A 22,907-nucleotide genomic window follows, 5' to 3' on the forward strand; every position below is an offset into this window, starting at 1 on the left:
ACTCACCTAAAGGCATACAACCAATAAATGTTGGAGCCCGGGTTTTAACCAAGAGCCTATGAATCCAGAGGACAGACTCTTATTCCCTGTACTCTCCTGCCTCAGGAGGTATGTATATTGTGTGCTTCTGGAGATGAGAAAGTAGAGGTCCAACTTTCATCTATCAACTATAAACCAAGCTGTGTCAAAACTCATGATCTTAGGCTGGACTTCTAGACTGCCTCTGACAAAGGAGGTCACCACCATGATCTCAGTAATGATGATATCTGATATTACAGAGATTTTACAATGTGCCAGGCATTGATCTAAGCACTTTGTAAGGGTTGACTTATTTAGTCTTCCACAAAACCTTAGAAGATATTTCCTATTATTATCTCCAACTTAGAAATAAATATACTGAGGCACAGAAAAATTAATTCCTGCATTCATCAGTATAAAGAACAACTGAACACTGTACCCAGAGTTTTTTAGGTGTTATCTTATATTGTCTCCAGTCTAATGTCAATGAAAAAATGTTATGAGTATTTTTCAGATGAAGCACCAAGTTCAGTAACTTGCAGAAGAACATACGCCTCATAAATGTGAGAGAGATTTAGCCTCATCTGTCTGTCCTCCATCATTGCCTCAAGTTTTCATTGAAAAGGAACATGAAGTGTGGGAATCTTACAAGCCTGGGCTTTGGCCACCTGGATCCTATGCCTTGGAGAAAACCTCACTTCCCTTGCTCACCTGGGACAGCAAGCACTCTGAGTTGTAGGAAGTGCCTCTACCCCAGCCCTGCTGATCCTTATTGTCTGGAGATCCCTGAAGGCCTGGGTCTCAGAGAGCCCTGGACATGAGCCTCAGTTTTAATCAAGTTGGGCATGTAGGGAGAGAGGCGCTCCTGGTGGTATTGCTATAATTCTTTGTGGCCCAAGTTTACACACAGAATCACAATGGATCAAGGCAGCATTTCTGCAGATGGAAGAAAAAGAGGTCAGTGGAATTTCTTCTGCATTTCCAAAGGTCTATGGCTTGGGAAAGTTTTTATTCTGGTGCTCATCTAATGTGTGTTAGATCACCTTCTCTGTGGAAGTGCTCTGGCAGGTGAGCGGCCAATATTTGCTTTGACAAGACTAGGTTTCCCAGTGAGCAGAGTTGTTTAGTGCAGCAAAAGAAATCTGTGATGCCAACCCCACGCTGATACTGTTTCCCATCCATAAAGCTTTCCAGCCTGGCAAGATCTGGGAGATGAACCTCAAAATTTATCTGATGTGACTTATAAATTTGGAATGTGCATCACTCTGTGATCTTAATTATTCTTTGATGCTTTTGGAGGATTTCACATAAAAAGGAAGATTATATCTCAAAGAGTAGAATCCTTGAGTATTAGCACTGGAAGGGACCTTAGAAATGATTCAGCCTTTCACTCTAGATACAGAAAAAAATGAATCTCAGAGAAGTGAAATATCTTGTTTGAAGTCACACAGGCTATTTTAATCAGACTCAAGTGAAGACTCGAGGTTTAGCCATTCGTCATCCTCCTTTTAATGACATTATTTGTACTTGTTTTTGTTTCACAAATAATTATGTCTATAAGCCAAATACCTACTTGTTTGTTCACTGCATAATATGAGGAGCTCAGGTAACATGTGAAAGATAATGCACTGCAGAAGGAAACTGAGGCAGAAAAAGGGCAAACAGGGGAACAATAGGGTATACACAAGGGAAATGTAGTCAAATTAATTTTTTCTCTATCTCCTTTATAAGAATCACCTCAATTATTTATGAATTACATATTCTGAAGTTTTAACAATAAAAGTATAATCAAATATACTAATAATCATAAACACTATGTATTAAAAATCAAACTTTCACTTATACCTACTTAATTTTGTTAAACTAACAAGGTAACTATCTTGGATATCTCATGTGCTTATCAAAGCCTATTAGAGGTTAATGTTTAGCCAGAAGGCTGAGGAGGTACAGGATGGTATAAGCTATTAGCCAGAAGAGAAAAAAAACTAACAAACAAACAAACAAAAAACAAAACTGAAGTAGTAGTGGGAAGCCTAACACTTGTAAAGGAGTACAATACAGGACCAAATTACCCTAAAGTAAAACTGGTCATCTCATGGAGTATGTGGGGACAGCCAGCCCCTTTCTCTATAACAGACCCTGAGGGTATTTTATCATTACACAAAAACTCATGTTTGTAACATCAAGCATGCATCACTAAGAGCCAAACTGTGATGTTTGGGTTAAAAACATAATAGAGAAAAAAATGAGGGCTATTTAAAGGCATCACAACATTAATTTTAAGAATGCTCAATTTTTTTTCAGATTGCTGAAATTTTGGTTACTGTTGCAACTGAAGTAACACAAAATACTGTTGAGCGTTCAGAGAAATCAGAGCACTGGAGAAGACAGTGTCTGATGAGACTCTTTCTCTCTTGTATATCTGAGACAATGTGACTTAAGACTCTTTATTGGTTAAATTTAAGAAAAAACATAGTTAATTTTCTTAGGTCTTTGACCTTTCCCTTCAGTTCCCCATCCAGTCCCCACCTGTTCCCACCTTAAATCCCCTTCTCTGCCCATTATGTCAACACTCTGACTTGCCAAAGCAAGTGGTAGGGATTTGTGAACACTGGTTTGGAAAGGCCCCTTTACAATTAAAAACAAAACAAAACAAAACAAGAATCTCTGATCTCTGGGAGAGATTTCCATTTTTCTTTTCTACTGCAAGACCACAAAGAAACATCACATTCCTTATTTTGAAAAAGTGTGAGTGCATAGCTCAAGTGAATATAAATTAAATATTCATCATTTTATTACTTACTATGTGAAATATTAGGTTGGCCAAAATGTTAATTCACTTTTTTCCATAACATGGCTCCAGTAGTGCTTAGTTGTCATGAACTTCCTTTGAAACAATTTTGTTAGATGTATTGTGACAGCTGTCATATCAGTATGCATTAAAAAAAAAAAAATCAAAATTGGTGAATTTTTGTGTGACCATTTTAATATTGAAGATGGGGAAAAAAATCAACTTTTTTGTCATATTATGGTTTATATTTTCAAGAAAGGTAAAAACACAACTGAAATGCAAAATAAGATTTGTGTAGTGTATGGAGAGGGTGCTGTGATTGATCAAGCATGTCAAAAGTGTTTTGCAAAGTTTCATGCTGGAGATTTCTCACTGGATAATGCTCCATGGTCAGGTAAACCAGTTGAAGTTGACAGTGATCAAATTGAGATATTAAATGAAATCAATCAACGTTATACCACACGGGAAATTGCCGATATACTCAAAGTATCCAAATCAAGTGCTGAAAATCATTTGCACCAGCTTTCTTATGTTAATTGCTTTGTGTTTGTGTTTCACATAAGTTAAGCGGAAAAAAAAAACCTTCTCGACTGTATTTCAGCATGCGATTCTCTACTGAAACATAATAAAAACGTTCCATTTTAAAAATAAATTGTGATAAGTGATCAAAAGTACATACTGTACAATAATGCAGAAAGGAAGAATTCGTGGGGCAAACAAAACAAACCACCACCAACCACACCAAAGGCCAGTCTTCACCCAAAGAAGGTGATGTTGTGTATATGGTGGGATTGGATGGGGGTCCACTCTTATGAGCTCCTTCCAGAAAACCAAATGATTAATTCCAACAAGTATTAGACCAACTGAAATCAGCACTCCATGAAATCCATCTGGAATTAGTCAACAGAAAATGCATAATCTTCTATCAGGATAATGCAAGACCACATGTTTCTTTAATGACCAGGCAAAAACAGTTACAGATTGGCTGGGAAGTTTTGATTCATCTTCTGTATTCATCAGACATTTCACCTTCAGATTTCCATTTATTTCAGTCTTTACAAAATTCTCTTAATGGAAAAAATATTCAATTCCCTGGAACACTGTAAAAGGCACCTGGAACAGTGCTTTGTTCAAAAAGATAAAAGGTATTGGGAAGATGGAATTATGAAGTTGCTGGAAAAATGGCACAAAGGTAGTGGAACAAAGTGGTGAATATGTTGTTCAGTAAAGTTATTGGTGAAAATTAAAAATGTGTCTTTTATTTTTACTTAAAAAACGAAGGAAATTTGTGGTCAACCCAATGCAATGATGTCCTATTGGTAAAATATTAAACCTGTAATGTTTGCATTGGATTCTCTTGGAATTTCTTGAAGTTACCTCCCCAACAGAATCATGTAATTTGCTTAACCTCAGTCTTAATTTTTGGAGGTAGAGAGGCAATAGTCTTTAGTTTTCTGAAGTTCCTACAGAGGATATAAGTTAATGAAGACATTAAATTGCTCCTATTCAGGCCAATGTCTAAAGCTTAGCATTTTTTTCTGATAAAAGCTTAAGGCTTTAAGAAGATTCTGGGAAGATGGTGGAATAGGAAGCATCATAAATCTGTCTCATCACCTACACAATTGCACAGGCAACACCTGTCTGATGTAATTACTTTGGAAATCTGGAATCTATTGAAGCCTTTCAACTTCCAGAGGAAACCTTCAGTGGTTAATTATGGTTATTTTTAATGAATTTAACCTGTTAGTTCAGAAACAACTACCTATTCCCCACAGTCAGCCCATGGCAGGCAGCTGTGCATGTGTTCCTGGATCAGCTTACACACAGCTTACAGGAGCCAGGGTGGTCAATAAGAAACTGTCCTGAAAATATCAGGGATTTGTGTTCTGATCACTGGTTGACGTTTCTGATCACAGAGGTACAGACACAGAAGCAGGCAGCCATTGTTACACTCATTCCCACTGTTGCAATCTCCTCCTCCTTGGACTGAAGCAATTTCAAGGGGATTTAAAGAGCTGGCACATTTTTCCCCTCCTTCATTTTTATATGTTTCCCCTTTTGGGGAGGTAGACATTGAAGAATGGAACATTCAAAAACAACCACATATATGAGGAAAGTTAGACAATACTTCACATATTCAGGGGAAGGTGTGGGCTCAGAAAAGACCTGAGAAGACTTTAAATTTACACCCCTTGCTAATCCTCTGTATGGAGACAACCTACAACCATAAAAACAAATAAAACAAACCAAACCAAACAACAAATACTGGGGAAGGGGGAGAATGATTACCAGAGTTACTGTATTATTAGATTTAATTTCTCAGCTTTCAACAGAAAAAAATACCAGACATACAAAAGAAATAGGGAATTATGGCCCATTCGAAGGACAAATACAACAACAGAAAATATCCCTGAGAAAGACCAAATGGTGGCTGTATCAGACAATGTCTTTAAAACATCTGTCTTAAAGATGCTCACAGAACTAAAGTAAGTTATGGAAAAGTCAAAAAATGATGTGTAAACAAAGTAGAAATATTAATAGAGACAGAAAACCTAAAAAGAAACTAGAAATTCTAGTGCTAAAAAAAATACAATAACTGAAATGAAAAAGAAAATCACTAGAGGGAGACAAAAGTGGATTTAAGCAAGCAGAAGAAGATATCAGTGAACATAAAGATAAGACATTTGAAATTATTGAGCCTGAGGATCTGAAAAAAAAAAAAAGATGGAAAAAAAAAATGAACACAGGAAAAGGCACTTAGGGGTCCAATATATTCATGGGAGTCCAGAAGGAGAATAGAGAGAGAAAGGAGCAGAGAGATTTTTTAAAGAAATAATTGCTGAAATTTTCCTAAGTTGGAATGACAAATAAAAATATCTAAATATCTAATGAACTCCAAGTAGGATTAACTCAAAGAGATACACACTGAGCCATATTATAATTAAACTTTGGAAAGACAAAGACGAAGAGACAATCTTGAAAGCAGCAAGGGAGAAGTGACTTATCACATACATGGGATCCCCAATAAGATTATCAGCAAATTTCTCACCAGAATCACTGGAGGCCAGAAGAGAGTGGACTGATATATTTAAAATGCTAAAAGAAATTTTCAGTCCTACATATAAAAATACTGTTTCACAAGTGACCGATATATTAAGACATTTCCAGATAAACAAAAGCTAAGGGAGTTCATTACCTCTAGACCTGTCCTATAAGAAAAGCTAAAGGAAGTCTAGCAGGTTAAGATCAGGTTAAGATGAAAGGACATTAGACAGCAACTCAGTCACTTGAAAAAATTTTAAAATCTTAGTAAAGATAAATAGATGCACAACTATAAAAGCCAGTATTATTGTAACAATTGTTTGTAAATCCATTTTTTGTTTTCTACATTATCTAAGGGACAAATATGTTCTTTTAAAAACACAATTATTAGTCTAAAAGTTAATATTATTGTAACTGGGCCTGTAAATTCACATTCTGTTTTCTACATAACTTAAAAGACATATATTAAACAACAATTACTAGTTAATGCTTTTTGGACACACAATGTATACAAATGTAATTTTTTGATGTCAATAACTAAAATGGTTGCAAGGAGATAGTAATGCAGGAAATGTTAAACAAAAAGCTTTTTGTATAGAAAACAAATAATAGTAAAGTAACATAAGTAAGTTTCTTCTTATCAGTAATTACTTTAAATGTAAATGGTTTAAACTATTCAATCTGACAGAGATTGTCAGAAGAGATTAAAAAAAAAGATCCAACTCTATGTTGTTTACAAGAGACTCGGTTTAGATTGAAAGATACAAATAAGTTGAAAATTAAAGGATGGAAAAGTAACTCTAAACAAATAATAACCAAAAGAGAGCTGGGGTTGGCTTTAATAATTTAACAATAGGCTTTAAATCAAAAGAGATTATAAAAGACAAAGAATAACCTTATATATTAGTAAAATGTTTAATACATCAAGAATATATAACAATTATAAATATTTATGTACCTAAACCCAAAATATATGAAGCACCAAAATATAAGGCCATCAAAATATATGAAACAAAAATTGACATGATTTAAGGAGAAACATAATTCTGTAATAACAATTGGGTAATTCAATACTCCCCCCTCAATAATGGATTTAACAATCAGAAGATAAGTAAGGAAACAGAGGACTCAATCAATCAAAAAAATTAACTTGATCTAATAGAAGTATATACAGAAGACTTTACCCAACAACTGAATATACATTCATCTTAAGATAACATGGGACATTTTCCAGAATACACAATATGGTATGTCACAGATTAAATAAAACTCTTAGAAGATTACATACTGCAAAACCTTCATGATATTGGATTTTACAATGATTTCTTGGATATGACACCAAAGACACAGACAACAACAACAACAACAAAATAGACAAAATGAACTTCATGGAAATTAAGCTTTTTGTATGTAAGGAATTATCATTATACTGAAAAGGCAACACATGGAATGGAGAAAGCATTTGCAAATAATACATCTAATAAGAACTAGTATACAGAATATATAGAAAACTTCTAAAGCTCAATAACAACAACAAAAAAACAAAATATGAATGAAAAATGGGCAAAAGACTTAAGTAGACATTTCTCCAAATAAGATGGAAAATGACCAATAATCACTTAAAAAGATGCCCATCACTTATCATTAGGGGAATGCAAATAAAAACCACAATTAGATTCCACCCTACACCCATTAAGATGGCTACTATCTAAAAAATAAAATAAAATAAGAAATGTTGGTGAGAATATTGAGAAATTTGGTGGAAATGAGAAATGGTACAGCTGCTGCGGTAGACAGTATGATGGTTCCTTGAAAAATTAAAATTACCATATGATACAGTAATTATGCTTCTGAATATATACCCCAAACAACTGAAAGCAAGGTCTCGAAGACATACTTTACACCAATGTTTATAGCAGAATTATTCACAATAGCTAAATCATGGAAGCAACATAAATGCCCATCGACAGATGAATGGATAAGCAAAGAGTGGTATATACATACAATGGGATGTTATTCAGCCATAAAAAAGAAGGAAATTTTGACACAGGCCACTACATGGATGAACTTTGAGGACATTACACTAAGTTAAATAAGCCAGTCACAAAAATACAAATACTGTATGATTCCACTTATATGTTTTTGTAAATAAAGTTTTGCTGGAACATAGACACACCCATGCATTTATATATTGCTTGTGGTTGCTTTTGTACTAAAACCAGTGTTGAGTAACTGCCACAGAGATATTTCCCCCACTACCCTAAAATATTTGCTATCTGTCCCTTTACAGAAAAAGTTTGCAACTCTGATTTGGAGAATAACTTCAGTAAAAACTTGAAAAGCCTTAGAGAAGAGGTGAAAAATAAGATAGGTATTTAAAGATTGGCAGTATGGAAAGGAAAAAGGAAGAAAAAGAGAGCCTGCCTAAAGAAGGAAGCAATGTGAATGAAGACATGGGATGAAAAATAAATATGGAGTAGAGATTTCTGGAGGAGAGGGAGAAGATTTCTATTTGACAGGAGAGGTGCAGAGTGGACAAATGGTATGAAATCAGACCATGGAGAAACCCGAGACAGGCAGAAAAATATCAACTATACAGGTGAGAAATAAAAGCTGTGGAAAGATTTGGGGGATATGGGAATGGCATGAGCAAAGTCATGTTTAAGAAGTTTATGATTTCCTTAAATATGCCTAGGATATGGAGCTGGAGGCCACTCTGATGGCTCAAAATGGTGATTGCTGCAGGCTAGGAGGTCTTTTCCATGTAAGTTTTACATATGTTCTGAGTCTCCCTGATGCAACATTAGTGTATTGTGGACTGCCAGAGAGAATAGGAAGTCAGGCATAAAGGGAAAACTCCGCTACATGACAAGAGACAATCCCTGGTGTCCTCTACCTTTTAATTTTTAAAATAATATTATTTACATTAATTGAGTATTTACAGTGAGATAGGAATTTGCTTCTACATTTAGTCTTACTTTTTTTTTTTTTTTCTTCTTATATGGGAAAAATGAGGCTTGGAAACTAAGGATCTTCCCAACTACACAAAAGTCACAGGCCAGCAGGGTGGAAACTTCCAACTAGATGGATCAGATCTCTGAACCACCATGCTACCTTGGCAGCCTACTGAGGACTGCACATTCCTTCTTTACTAGACTGGAGGGACTTGTGACTTCTATTCCAAATGCTCAACTTAATGATGAGAAGACAGTAGTCTAGAGAAGGGAAAAGGCAAACTAATTTGCCATCATTTGCTCTTTTGTAATTTCTTGGCATCTATTTCTCTTGCAGCTCTGTGTTCCATGGCCTGGGTTTGGGGTGGTTGGTCCTGAACTAAGAGGCCATTTCTGTGACCTTGTGGGAACTTACCCTGTAATTGTTAATTAACTGTCTCCAGAGAGAATCATTTGGAGGAGATAAAATCATCAACATTTGACCATGTCTGATGTGAAATTCTTTTTAGAACAGATTAGTAAATGAGGAGGAGTGGGAATGAAAGGATAAAAGAAAATAGTTTACTGTAGAAAGAGAGAAGCTGTCTCTCACATGATGGCATTGACCTCAAGCCAGCTCTTAAGGGAGTGGAGAGAATAAATTACTGGGATATGATTTTAGATGTGATATCCCAGTTGAGACAGGAAGTCTTTGCAATTAGAAGGTCATTTTTGTGGTTAACAATGTTGCCTCAGCCCCAGCATTGCTTTCGCCTGAGTCACAGTAGAGAAAATCATCCAAATAAGCGTGGGTTATTATTTTTTTTAAAGGAATGCTGAAGAGCATTTACTTAGCCCTTAGTGTGTAGCAGGCAATAGAAAATATCTTTCATCTAAATGAAAGATTGGAAACATAACTTTTATGTCTAGTTACTATCAGGGAAATCAAGATATTAATATACAGGCTGAGAGAAAATGAAGCTGAAATGAATTCTCTCCTTTTATTTAATAGCTGAAGTTAGGATTTTTTTTTTTCCATTGGAAAAGTAAGCCAAATACCATTTATATTGGCTAATTGTAAGCTTTGTGACCTGATTACTCATATGTATCTATTGCATTTCAGAGCACCTAACATTATGATGGGATATAAAAGTGCTTTGAAATGTCAGCACTTTGTTAGTTGGTTTAGAATCTTGACTCTTTAATACTGTTGGTTAAACCAAGGGACATTTATAAAGTTCCCCTTATGGAAAAGTGTCTTCCCCATATGTTTTTATTAAGGAGGTTCAAACACATTTTAAACAAATATGAGCTGTGTTGAAATGGAAAAATATTGGACCAGATCCTCAAATCCCAAATCTTTCAGTGGCCACCTGAAGCCTATACTTGAGAGTGGGAGATGATAGGCAAATTTAATTCTTGTTTATGTCTTTAAGGCTCTGCATTAACAGCCTACTGGGATCTCCTTGGCTCCTCCATGTATGTGACTTCTGGTGCAGAAGAAAAGCAAAATGGATGATAAAAGGAAAACCACTCCAAAAGTAAAAGGTAGAGCAGAGTTGGCATGACACACTGGCCATTGATGTAATGGCTCTCACAGGAGAGAGGCTGCTGCAGAATATTGTTACTGTAATAGATTCATGGAAGCATCCAGAGAGGCACAATCCTGGGGGAAAAAACCTGCTTATTTAAGAGAAAGAAATCTCTTCAATATTTTACTTTGTCACACTGAAATCTCAACCCCAACATTCCAATATTCCACCAGGGATATTGGCATAATATCTCTCTTCCTCAGTGTATGAGGGGAGGTGCATTCAGAGTTGAAATTGAAAAAAATGATACTGAACTTAGAGATGACTTGCAGAAAATTATTAATGTGATAGGACACACATCTGTTTACAATCTTTAATGACCTTTTCATATCAAATAGTCTGCCAGTCTTCATATAGCCAATTCTGAGCATTGGGGCAGCACTGTTCTGAACTACTCAGACTTTAACACTTGACAATGAATTTGACTAGGAGTACACTAGTGTGCAATGAGGTTGTGACTAAGTATTGTATATGAGTACAAAGAAAAAGAAATACTCAAAAAAAAGAAAAGAAAAGAAAAGAAAAGAAAGAAACAAAATGAAGGACTCACCCCCTGGTGCCCTGGAAAAGCATACAAGTAAATGGTTCAAAACTTCAGACTATAGGCACACAGGGCCAAGCTTGAAAGGAAAAAGGAAATTAATACATATTATTCATTTATACAATTGTATGGTTGAAGAGCTCATCCAACTCAGAGCCACTACAAAATTCAATGGATTGTCTACCCTTTAGGTCATGACTGGAGATCTAGTTCAGCAATGACCAGGAAGAAGTTTGTTTTTTATAGGAAAATGACATTATTCAACATCTCTTACACCTGAGACTGTGGTATGAGCAGTGGAGATGGGGAGGGGATGCTCTCCCACCACCAAATTTTAATTCACATGATTCACATGCTTCATAGCATTTCTACCAAGTGTGGTAGAGCATCTTAAAGCCTGACCCTCTATGCTTTGTTATCTCTATGGTGAATGAGCTTGAAATTTGTGTTTTGTTTTAGGAACATCTTGTGTAAACCCAGTTTTACTGCTTCCCCACTGTATAGCTTTGGACCAGTTTCTTAACCTTTCTGAACTTAAGTATTCTCATGTGTCAAGTGAGACTATTATAATACCTAATATTAGGGCTGTGGGTGTGAAAATGAAATAGATTTAGTTAATTAGATAAAGATGGCATTTAGTGTATGTTAATTCTTTCCTTTTTATACCTTGGTAGGATAAGAAGCAGGTGGTAGAGTGGCAAAACCTTTGATTTGGTGTCAGAAGACCTTGATGTTACAGACAGGAGCTAACTTGGGTGTGGTCTTGCAGAAAGCAGGGAGCCTCTCTGTGCCTCAGTCTCCTAGCTAAAAAAAGAGAGGATTCATTTTAAAAAGAACATGTTAATATCTTCAGGAAGGTACATGTCATATAAAGCTGTGAGGGAGGCAGCACAGAAAAGAGTTGCTGGGAAGGGAGGAGGTATCTTTCAAAATCTATCTGAAATTTTTGCTAAGATCAGGCTTTTATCTCATGGATTTTGAAAAAAATAACATGTATATATGCATATTTATATATATAAATATATATATCCTTTTTTTATGGAGAACATAGCCTATTAAAAATGTGACTACAAACTATAAATAATCTGAACAAATGTTTCTTAATATCAAGGATAATGATAATGTCTACCATTTATGAGTGCATATCATGACCAAAACTGAGTTGCTGCTTCATACAAAGCATTTCTTTTCTACCTGAAGAGCCTGCAGTATGGTGAGGAAATCAACTGCAGATTGGTTAAATTCAAGGTCCCACGAATCAGAAATAGTGTAAATGGAATTTCAAACCATGTCTCTTTGGTTCTAATTGGAGTCTCCCCAAAACCAAGGCATTTCTTGTACCCAAATTGATGTTGGACTTTCAATTTGGTACTGTTAAGAGACGGCACCTATTCAGTTCCATCAGCCAGAATTTAAATATTTCTTGGTATTTCTCTTCAGTTTGCCCCCAGAAACACACCTCTCATTCCTTTTTTCCTAACTTTTGATTTCACACTTATCTATCACACTTGATTCTAATTATCATTTTAATTGTGCAAAACCAAAACCATTTTCAAAGGACACACTTTTGCCATGATTGAGAATAGTTGAAACAATATGCTTTGGGTTTTGAAGGCAATTCCCAAAATTGGTTCCAGAAATGCTTAGATGACTAAAATAGTATAACCTCCTAAGTTGACTGTTTTGACTAAGAAAGGACCGTTTTAAAAATGGATTTAAAAAATTTAGCCTCAGTACATCATTAAATTCCTTGGCATTCCCACTCCTGATAATCCATAACTAAAGTGTAGGAGCTCTATATTGGTGAGACAGAAACACCAACAGAGAGGCGAAGAACATATGGTGTCTATCCCATCTCTTATGCTACTTTTCTGCATTACTTGCCCAGGGATCAATGGTTTCAAACAGCAGCCTGTTTTCCTTCTAGGCAATCTGATCCAGAGCCCCAGTGTTCAGAACAGATAAACCTATTGCTGTATGTGTAAATGAGGGACCTGGAGCTTGACCTGTTAGTCTTTTTCTAGCTGTGAGAGGCAGACCAAAGAGAACGCTCATGGTACCCAGAAAGTTGTGGATAGAGTTTTAAAACACTGCTGAAATCACTCATGGATTTTTGATTGAAGATTCCTTGTATACCATATTGTTTTGTGCTCGTCTCAGCATATCAATCACCAATGTTGAAGCTGAACTGGACCTTGTGGTTCTTATGATGATTGCAAGACACACTTCAGTGATAAACATTTGAAAACTTAAAAAAAAAAAAGATTTATTACTTACAAAGCTTGGAAATTACATAGAACACCTGGGGCCACACAGCGAGGTCACCATTAGAGACAGAGAGAGAGTACATAGGCCTGGGGTTCTTTTTATATTGGGGTCCAGGGTGGGGACCTAGGATTTCATGGACTTACCCTTTATTGGTAAATTTAAAACATAAGAGCAGAAATTTAAAGCATAGGAAAACATAAAACAAGTGACTGAAATGGGTATTGAAATGTGCCAAGATCTCTACAACAAATTAACCTCAACTTGGAGTGCCTGGCTCTTTGTCTCTTCCTGTGTCTGGCCATATATTTATTGAGACAGTCCTCTTTGAGGTGGACGCCAGCCCTTTCGGCAATCAATGTTTATGTCAGGAACTTACATTACAGAAAAGAAAACAACAACAACAAAACAACAAATGTTAGGGCTTATATTACACATATCCTAAACTGTTAGACTTCAGTTTCCTCACTCAAAATGAAGTGGCTGGACCAAAGGCTTATCTCTAAGAGCTCTTCTAATTCTACTAATTTGGATCCCAGTTTTCACCAATGACCCTAAACAGAAAGTGAGATGAGAAATTTTTAGAAATGGGCTTTATTTCATTAAGAGTGTGCTGATGGGCATATTCTGTGGAAGTTGGGATTCAGGAAACATTTTTTCTGCACTTTCTCCAACTAAGGGTCTTCAGAAGAATCTGTCATTGCATTTTACTGATATTGAATAGCTCAACGTCTGCACACATTTCTTGTCTTGGCTCATTCCATCCACTGACATCAAACATTGCAATTCCTACCAGGTCACAAAATGCACCCAAACATATGGTCAATAATACAACTAATTCAACAAATATTTCTTGAGCAAATTACATGTTTAAGAGCTAAAAGAAAAGGTTCTGTTAACATCTTGACTATTAACCTTCTCGATGACCTAGAACACTCTAGCACCAGTATTTTATTTTAAATGACCTGATTTGGGGAGATGAGCCTTAAAGTCTTTTCTGGCTCTAAAATTTTATTAATCGCTTCACTATGCTAAACAGAGAAATATATACAGAGTAACTTCTCTACCCACAAAGAGATGTGATAAATCAGATTGAAAAAACTAATTAGGGTTCCTTTATAGAAGGTCCTGCATACTGATTTAGGGCATTTTAACTTTGCTTCTTGCCAATGGAGAGTCTATGAAGCCTTTTGAATAAGACAATACTACTGATAAAAAATTTTAGATGGAATACTATGAAATCCTGAGGGAGACAGAGTAAGATAATATTAATACTATGGTACTAACCAGGGAACTCTTCGTGGTAGAGAGAGAAGTTAGGCAGACTTGTGAAGAAAAGATGGAGTAACCTATTACATTTCACCTTTGCACGGTTTCAACAGATTGGTTTGTTCATGTCTTGTTAATATCTTAGCATTGAATACTATTTACCAATTTATAGTTGAAAGCATAAAATGCTGAGAAAGAAGTACATTTTTGTTTCCTATTTATATTTTTAAAATATTTATTTATTAAATGTCTTCCAAAAGAAGGCAGTGTCATTAGTATACCCACACCAGCCTTGTTTTCATAAAAGAAAGGGAATATTTAAAGACAAAATTCTCTAAGTTCTATGGGAATCAATACATTTTGAAAGATAAAATTAAACAATATGGTTAGAATTTTTATGAATAGGAGTGAACTTTTATTGAGGACTTCTAAGTACATATTAAAGTTTCACTTTTTATTACCTACTCTTTTGCCATTTCTTTACCTCTTTTCTCATGTGTAAAGTTACAATAATGGTAGTACTGACTTCATTGATTCATGAAGATTAAGTACAATAAACATTGAAAATTAATCAGAACAAATTAAATATAAGAGAACAAACATTTTCTAAAGTTTTTTGATCACTCAAATTCATCTTAGGGTTTCACCACTTAAAACTGTTACCTATTTAATATTTCAGTCTCAGTTCCCTCATCTGTAAAAATACAACACAAATAGCTGCTCCTACTTGGGATAGTTGTGGGTAAAAATGAAATGAGATCACAAGCATAAAAAGGAAACAGTGGCTGACACCTGTTTAGCCCTCCATAGCTCATAGCAGTCACTGTATCTATAATTTATACACATTAAAATTCAGGTTGGTTAAAGGGAACAGGTAACAGTCAAGCTTTGATTCATTTTAGATGACCTTGGGTCATAGAAAAATAAATACTATTACTGGCAACAAAACGACCTTAGTGCTGGATTATTTAAGAAATACAGAGGCAACAGAGGCTGAAAATTCATTTTAAGTATATCACCAGTTCTTTGTCAGAAAGGAAATACATTTAGATAGATAGATGGATAGATTGAACAGTAGATCGATCGATCAATAGATACTCATAGTGTACATTTGACAGACTGCTCCAAATCATTTTACAATATTTTCTAGCACACTCTGTCTTTTTTCCTCAGGAATGAAATAAAAAAATTAATTAATTAATTAATTTAAAAAAAGATTTCTCTAATCATCAGAGTAGTACATGTTAAGGAAGACAATTTAGAGAACAGAATAATGTATAAAAGGTGAGTTTGAGAATTGCTCATAAACTTCCTATCAAGAGATAAAAAGACTGTTATTATATTAGCACATTTCCTTCCAGTCTTTTTTTATGGTTTCATTAGTTGAATTCATACTTCCTATGAAATGTTATATTCCTATTTTTGCTTAAAAGCATATTTTGGGCACATTCTGACTTTATGGAAATTGTAAAAAAAATATTAAATAACTATACAATTCCCCACATATTACCCCCAAAATTCAAGAATCTAGGTAATAGATGCCTTTTTATTACATGAATTTTGTTCTCCAAGGGGTTAAGGAGTTGGGGAGTTAACTAAATAAGAATTTGTTGAGCACCAGATGAGGATCCTTGTATTGCACTAGCCTTATGGGTTGGAGAAATACAGAGTATTTGGAGAAAATACAAATTCAGCTAAATACAAAAGATCAGAGTTTGGAATTTATGGTTGAGATGCTTAAATGGAGGGAAGAAAGGAGGAAAGAAGGGAGACATGAGAGAGGAAGAGAGAAGTAGGGGAGAAGGAAAAGCAAAGACCCATAAAACAGTGATATTCAAGCTGTGGGTTGTGATCTATTCAAGCTGTGGGTCATGATCATCATTTATAAAGAAAATGAAAATGGATAGAAGAGAAAACATTAGAGAACATTGCATATAATACTGGTAAATATTGTTTATAAAATTAATTTCAGTTATTCACTCTGTCATAATAGAAAATATATTTTGACTGTGGTTCTTGGTAAGGAAATTTTTAAAAAGCACTGTGTTAGAGTACTAAAACTTTAGTCATTTTATAGTTACTATTGTCCATTAAGCCTATTCCTTAATTTTTATACAAACCTAAGATCCAAAGTAGAAAACTTATTTGTTCAAGGTGACAGAGCACATGGAGTCACAGTCTGATTCCTCTCTGCTGCCCTTTTCACACTATACCAAATATTAAGTTGTAGATTTTTTTTTCTTCTGTCAAACTCACAATTTGTTCCATATCCAGCCCTTGTTCAGTTCCCTTTCAGATTGTTTTTAGTTTTAGTGCAAGCCTGATGGCTAATTGGAGCCATTTATGTCTTGTTTGTAACACTGAATGGAGGACTTGGACAAAGCCATTGTGTGGAGACAGAACTAAAATTACAGTTCTTGATTCAATGTCATTTGCATTTCTAAACTTACGGTGTTTTATAATCTTGTTGTAAATATAGTCAATGTCAAATTGTATGGTGATTATACAAATAAACACTCTACGTGCCAACAGAACATTCTCAGGTATTATGCCTTTAAGTTAAAATTTATCAAAATAAAATGAGTGTGGGCAGGGAGGGAGGTATAGAAGTACAATGCAGTTTGCATTCTTCAGTAGCCTTGCTCAATAAGTACTGAGTTTTGATCGATTGATACAGTGTCATATTTGACTAAAGAGGTGGGGAAGTTGCTACTGTTTCTTTGTGCTGGATGGCAGCAGAATGCACTATTGATTTTGTATGTTGGATGGGTTGTCAGTGTATAGTGCATTGTTGATTTTGACTTTTATAGCCAACATGTTTCCTTTAATTGGATCATTTGTAAAAGAGAGGAGAAGACCTGTTCTTCTTTGACAGTGACTGATTACAATTATTTCATGTTTGTCAATATTTGATAAACCTACAGTTATCCAACAACATGGCTGCCTTTATACATTTGTTCATTCTGGTTCCACTTCTCTATTTACCATAGTATCACTGCAACTGATCTGTCCCAATTTTCACTAACAATTCACAGCTATATTTACTCTTTCAGCAACAGACACTCAATATTAAGTTTGCCAAAGTCCTTTCTGAAAATAACAACCAGTACACTCCCCAACAGTCGTTTTGGTTTTCAGCTCCTACTGATTCCCCTCCCTTTGGCAAGTGTTACAAACTGTAAAGTTATTCAGTGCATTACAAATATCCACCATGAATTTGTAGTTGTCATACATTTTGAACTATTAGATCACAAGAACTGCTAGAGGATAGATTAATCCATTGCTATTAATCATCTTTGCCCTTTCATATTGACATTATACCATACCTGTGGACCATAGCCTGAATCATGGAGACCATGATTCTAAGAACTTTTCAGTTGTTCCCAGAAAGTGAAAAAAGTTATATATAATAAAGAGGAATTGTTGGCTGGTGTTTCAATTGTGTCCTAGATGTCCATTTATTTGACAGTTGTTAATTTTATCTTTTGTTCTCTAGAGTCCTCTAGTTTCTCCCCAGAAGGAGAGAAAAATTACTGATTTGGTTGCTCTTCTTGTTCTTCTATGCAATAAACAAGAATCTTCCTATCCTCTGTTTTCACCTTAGTTCCTTAGACTCAGAATTAGAACTGTTTCTGAGATAGGTTAACAGATGTTTTTAGGAACAGGAATTTTAGTGGAAGAAGACTAGACTGCAATTACGATATCTAAATCACAGTCCTCTGAACCTTAGGCATATCATTCAAGTTATCTGTTCCAGAATTTATTTACCTATAAATTATGAAGGGTTAGATGACTTTGCAGATTCCTTCTACAATTCCTTACAATTCCATGGTTCTTACTTCCCAGTCTTCAGTGCTCTAAGACAGAAGCTTGCAAGGCAACCTATATCTTTTTCATAAAGAGACAGCCTAAAATAAGTAGAAGATTCAGAGAAGATGAGGTATCCTACTGTTCACTCTCTGAACAAATGTTGCCAGACTGCTTTCTAGGTGTTCTCCAAGTAATGATGGATGATGATACTGTTATACTTTTTTTTTTCTGTATTCTACAAATCATATGCTTTGCTGGCAGATTTTTCTATTTGTGCCAAGAATGAGTGTTTCTGAAATGAATTCTTTTTAATTAGAGGATGCTGACAACACATAGTCAAATATAGCACATTGGTTATTTGCAGGTTCAAATATTCACTGTAACCTCATTAATGTGAAAAAAATACAATTGGAATTACAGAGATTTGGAGGAAGATATTCTTGGCTGTATTAAAAAAAATTAAAATGCAGCTTTGTAGGTATTTCTCACTTAACATTATATACAAGGAGATATTGTCATTTACTTAGAATATTTGGAAACCTAGTGTAATAATATTAAAAATTATATGAACTCAGGATTTGAGATGCATTGTAACCACTGTCATATTTAAGAGCTAAACCAACTTTACTAAAGATAGATTGAAGTGTGAAATGAGTGTGGCAGCAAATTTAAAGTAGTTTTATTTGTTTTTTCTAATCATTACTTTCGACTGTGCTCTGTCAAATTTCTCTTTTCATCACTTAAATACTTAAGGCAGTTCCTGGAGTTAACAGGGCACTTTTTGGTAGATAAATCTCAGCCCTTTTTGTTAGAAACCTCTGTGATGGTGAGTGGGGTCTGCTATTCAACACCTCCCCCCACTTCTGTCTCCTACATTTCTCCTCTGGTGAGTTGATTCCTGGGAAATTGGAGGAAAAGATCAAGTATTCATTACTTAATTGCAAAACTGTAGAGGGACTCTGTGTGGTAAGCATTCAAGTCGTGGCTTAGAGGGACGCATGGTATGTTCTACAAGAGATAAGTTTTGTGATGTGGAGAATGTTCTCTATGGTTGGACTTCTCATCATTTCCTTTCAGTCTGAATCCTCAGTAATATACAAAGCATTTTACCATTGGGGGATCCTCCAGTGTCAGAGACATGTTTTGGGTGAGATATATGCAAATCATTTTAAGATTTCCCGTGCTTGAAGTATTCAGTTGTCCCAAGAGGAATTAATTTATATGCCTTTGTCACTTCAATGATATTAATGCACAAATTCCCCCTCTCTTTGTCCACAGATTCTCTCTAATTCTTTTTCTCTGGATCAAAAAGGCCCAAGGTCAGATCAGCAAGAATGATGTCTTAGCAAATGTTTAACCAGGAAATGAGAATCAGTTTTCTGGTAGATATCACCAACCTCTATAAAGAATTGGTTATTGAAGAACTCCCTACCCAACAGAGAAAGAAAAGAAAAAGTCATATCATTCGCTCCCAAGATTGACATCTCACCGTTAAGTAAATTTCATTGAATTCTTCATTTTTCCTTTAGATAGCTGAAGTTCTATAGAAGAGAACTGGGTTCTACAAAAATATGCATTACATGTGACTTATTTTAGAATCGTGTGTACTTGGGGCTTGTTTTCAGCTTTGTGACTTTGACTTTAATCTAATATGAGTGGAAAATCCATTCAATAGAATTCTACATAACCTGGATTTGTACTGTATCAAAAGAATCTGGATGCATTAAAAACTTCTGTTTGTTCCTGATATGGCAAAACCAATGAATAATATGAGATTTGAACTATTTGACAATATCAGGAAAACACCCATTATTTGATTATGTGCTGGTAGTTTCACCCACTATTACTTTGGATTAGTGCAAATGTTAAGGCAGTGAAAAAAACCAAATGACAGCTCAATATTATAATAAAAATAGGAGTCTCTCATCCACAGTTTGCAGACAGCTGCTTTAAACATTGTCCTAACTACAACTGACCAGGTCAGGCAAACCTAAAGATTAGCAACCAGAGCAGCTAATTTTTCAAAGTTATATTTAACATACTACTTATGGTTGGATTGGTTGAAGAAAACAAAATCAGATGTTACACCAATGTCCAACACTCTATGGTCCCCATGTTGTACTGCAAACTCTTAAGGAGAGAACAGTCAAGGGCATCCAAAAGAAGTGCAAGAAATAGTTCCAACATTTCAGAGGACATAGGCTTATCAAAGTATTCCCAGTATCATATATGACAAAGTTTACTAAGATATGTTACAGAAGGTGTATATCATAGTCATTTAGGCTAAGGAGAGAGAGTGTGAACAGGTATAAGTCATGAAAGTCCAGTGAGTGGGTAAAATAGTACCAATTAAAGAGAGAGGAAATAATTCCCAAGCACACTGGTTTCTACAACTGGGCCACGCTTCACTTACTGCTATTAGATCTGTAAAGGACACATCAGCCAAAACGTGGTATTCAAAATGCAAGGCAAGTGGGGAATCCTCTCCAGCCTCATTGTGCAGTGTTGTTGGCTTTATTTTTCCCCTTCCTCTTTTTTTATGTTTTTAAGGGTTTCAGTCATTTTTATTCATTTCAACAGCAGGTGTGAAGTAGTAGGCTGTCATCTGCCTTTTTGTAGTGTTGCAGGCCAAAATTATAAATGGGCTGACATTAATGGCAGTCCAGAATTTAGTGCTGTATTGGTAGATGGTATTGAAAATGTTTTGATATGAGAAATGAAATGCCTGCCACTGAAACTTCTGTTAGACTTTAGCTGGCTACATCTGGCAGGGATTTTTTTTTTTAATAATTTGCTGTTTTTTGTACAGTTTTTCAGGCATTTCTTCATCTTTATACTCCATTCTTCTTTCTCTCTTTTCTCTGATGTTGAATTTTATTTATCTTTTTTTTCCTTGCCTTCAATATTTGGCATGATTAAAGGCTAATGGGAATTTTAAATAATCTCACTTAACTAGAAAGAGCAGGGCTTGAATAAGAAGAACTCAAACTCCTTATCTTTTATCAGAACTCCTCAGGAAGAAAATGCCCAAGGCATTCAGATATCTTCCACAGTATACGTACCCATCCTACTCTACACAACCCCACACAGACTCTCTCTCTTTCTCTCTCCCACTCTCTCTGTCTCTCTGTCTCTGTCTCTCTCTCTCTCACACGCACACACACACACACACACACACACACACACACACAGTCTGGTTAAAACCATGTTCTATGTTTAAATAAGTTCATAAAATGCTGGTTAAACAAAGATGAATGAATTTCTTTTCCAAAAAATTCCTCAGACTTTGAATAGTGATCTTCAGTGTATGTTTTCTTTTGGTCACTGCAGTCTCTATATTGTCACTTCTTAGGGTCTCTTAACTAATTTTACTTATCCATGTTAGAGCAGACAAATGTTGACCTTAACTACTTTATGGGAAAGACCCCATATCACCTTTCTCAAGAGTTTCAGAGAAAAAAATACTACTTCTTTTTTTATTTTTCTCCCCTTGTGAACTCCGTTCTTATTCACACACAGTTTTCTCAATTGTATCAGGTGGACTCAAGTGTAAATTTCCTATTATCTAAGTTTTTAGAAACTTCAATTTGGAAGAGTCATAGTATTGATCTCATTTCTAAAAATTGAAGAAGGCAGCCCATGCCATCCTTAAAATAAGAAATATCTTTGCTTTTGCTTTTCTAAATGTCCCTTTAAAAATTCACTCTATTCTTCCTCTTGAAAATATATGAGTGCTTACCTTTTCCCAGATGGTCAACAGGAAATATCTTTACATGTAAAATATATCAATACTTTAAATATCCCTAAATTTCAGTATATAAAACATTTGGAAATTATTCAGAAAATCTCACTGTTTATATTCAATATAGATACATCACATGAAATAGAATGAGACTTTATTTTAAAGGAGCAGAAATTATAATGTGGAGGTTAGAAAAGAAATCCAGCACTTAACCCCTTGAGAGTGGGGTCTGTAGACAGGGAGAGGAGGATGAGTTGTTATGAAAATATAAGGTAGTACATGACCTGATAAAATAAAGAACAAAGATCTATGTGTAGTGTTGTGACTGAACACTACAGTACTGACAAAGAGTTAGGTTATTTTGCCTGTGAAAGGAGTAAAGAATTCATGGGGATGGAACTTGGGTTGGGTTCTAAGAATGAATAGATATGGTCTGGGTGTAGCAGGACATTTCAGAGAGTAGAAAGAGCTGAAATAAAATGAAACTCAGAGACATGAAGATATGTATGTTTTGAGAATTTTAAGGAATCCAGTTAGGGTAAAATGTCACATATACCGGTAGAATTGGGTTGAGCTAGGGAGTCCCAATCCAACAAGTTGGATTCAGGTCACAATGTGAAGGCAATGGATTTCTAAGGGGATTGTACCTTATTCTGCTGGTGGAGTTAAACCAAAACAAGTATGGAAGCAGGCAGATCTCATGCTCATATACAAGTATGACTCAGGAGTCCTCATATGGAAGCAATAAAAAGCAAATTGAGAAAACTTATTGGAGGAAGAACAGGAGGATGAAGTTTTGGAGATGATTGTAAAAGTTGAATTGACTTACTTGTGATTAGGATAGCTCTGTTAAATTGCATCATATTCTCTTTTGTCTTGATACATTTTCCTGAAATGTCCCTAT

The sequence above is a fragment of the Lipotes vexillifer genome, unplaced genomic scaffold, assembly GCF_000442215.2.
Source record: "Lipotes vexillifer unplaced genomic scaffold, Lipotes_vexillifer_v1.1 scaffold90, whole genome shotgun sequence".
NCBI classification, from domain to species: Eukaryota; Metazoa; Chordata; class Mammalia; order Artiodactyla; family Lipotidae; genus Lipotes; species Lipotes vexillifer.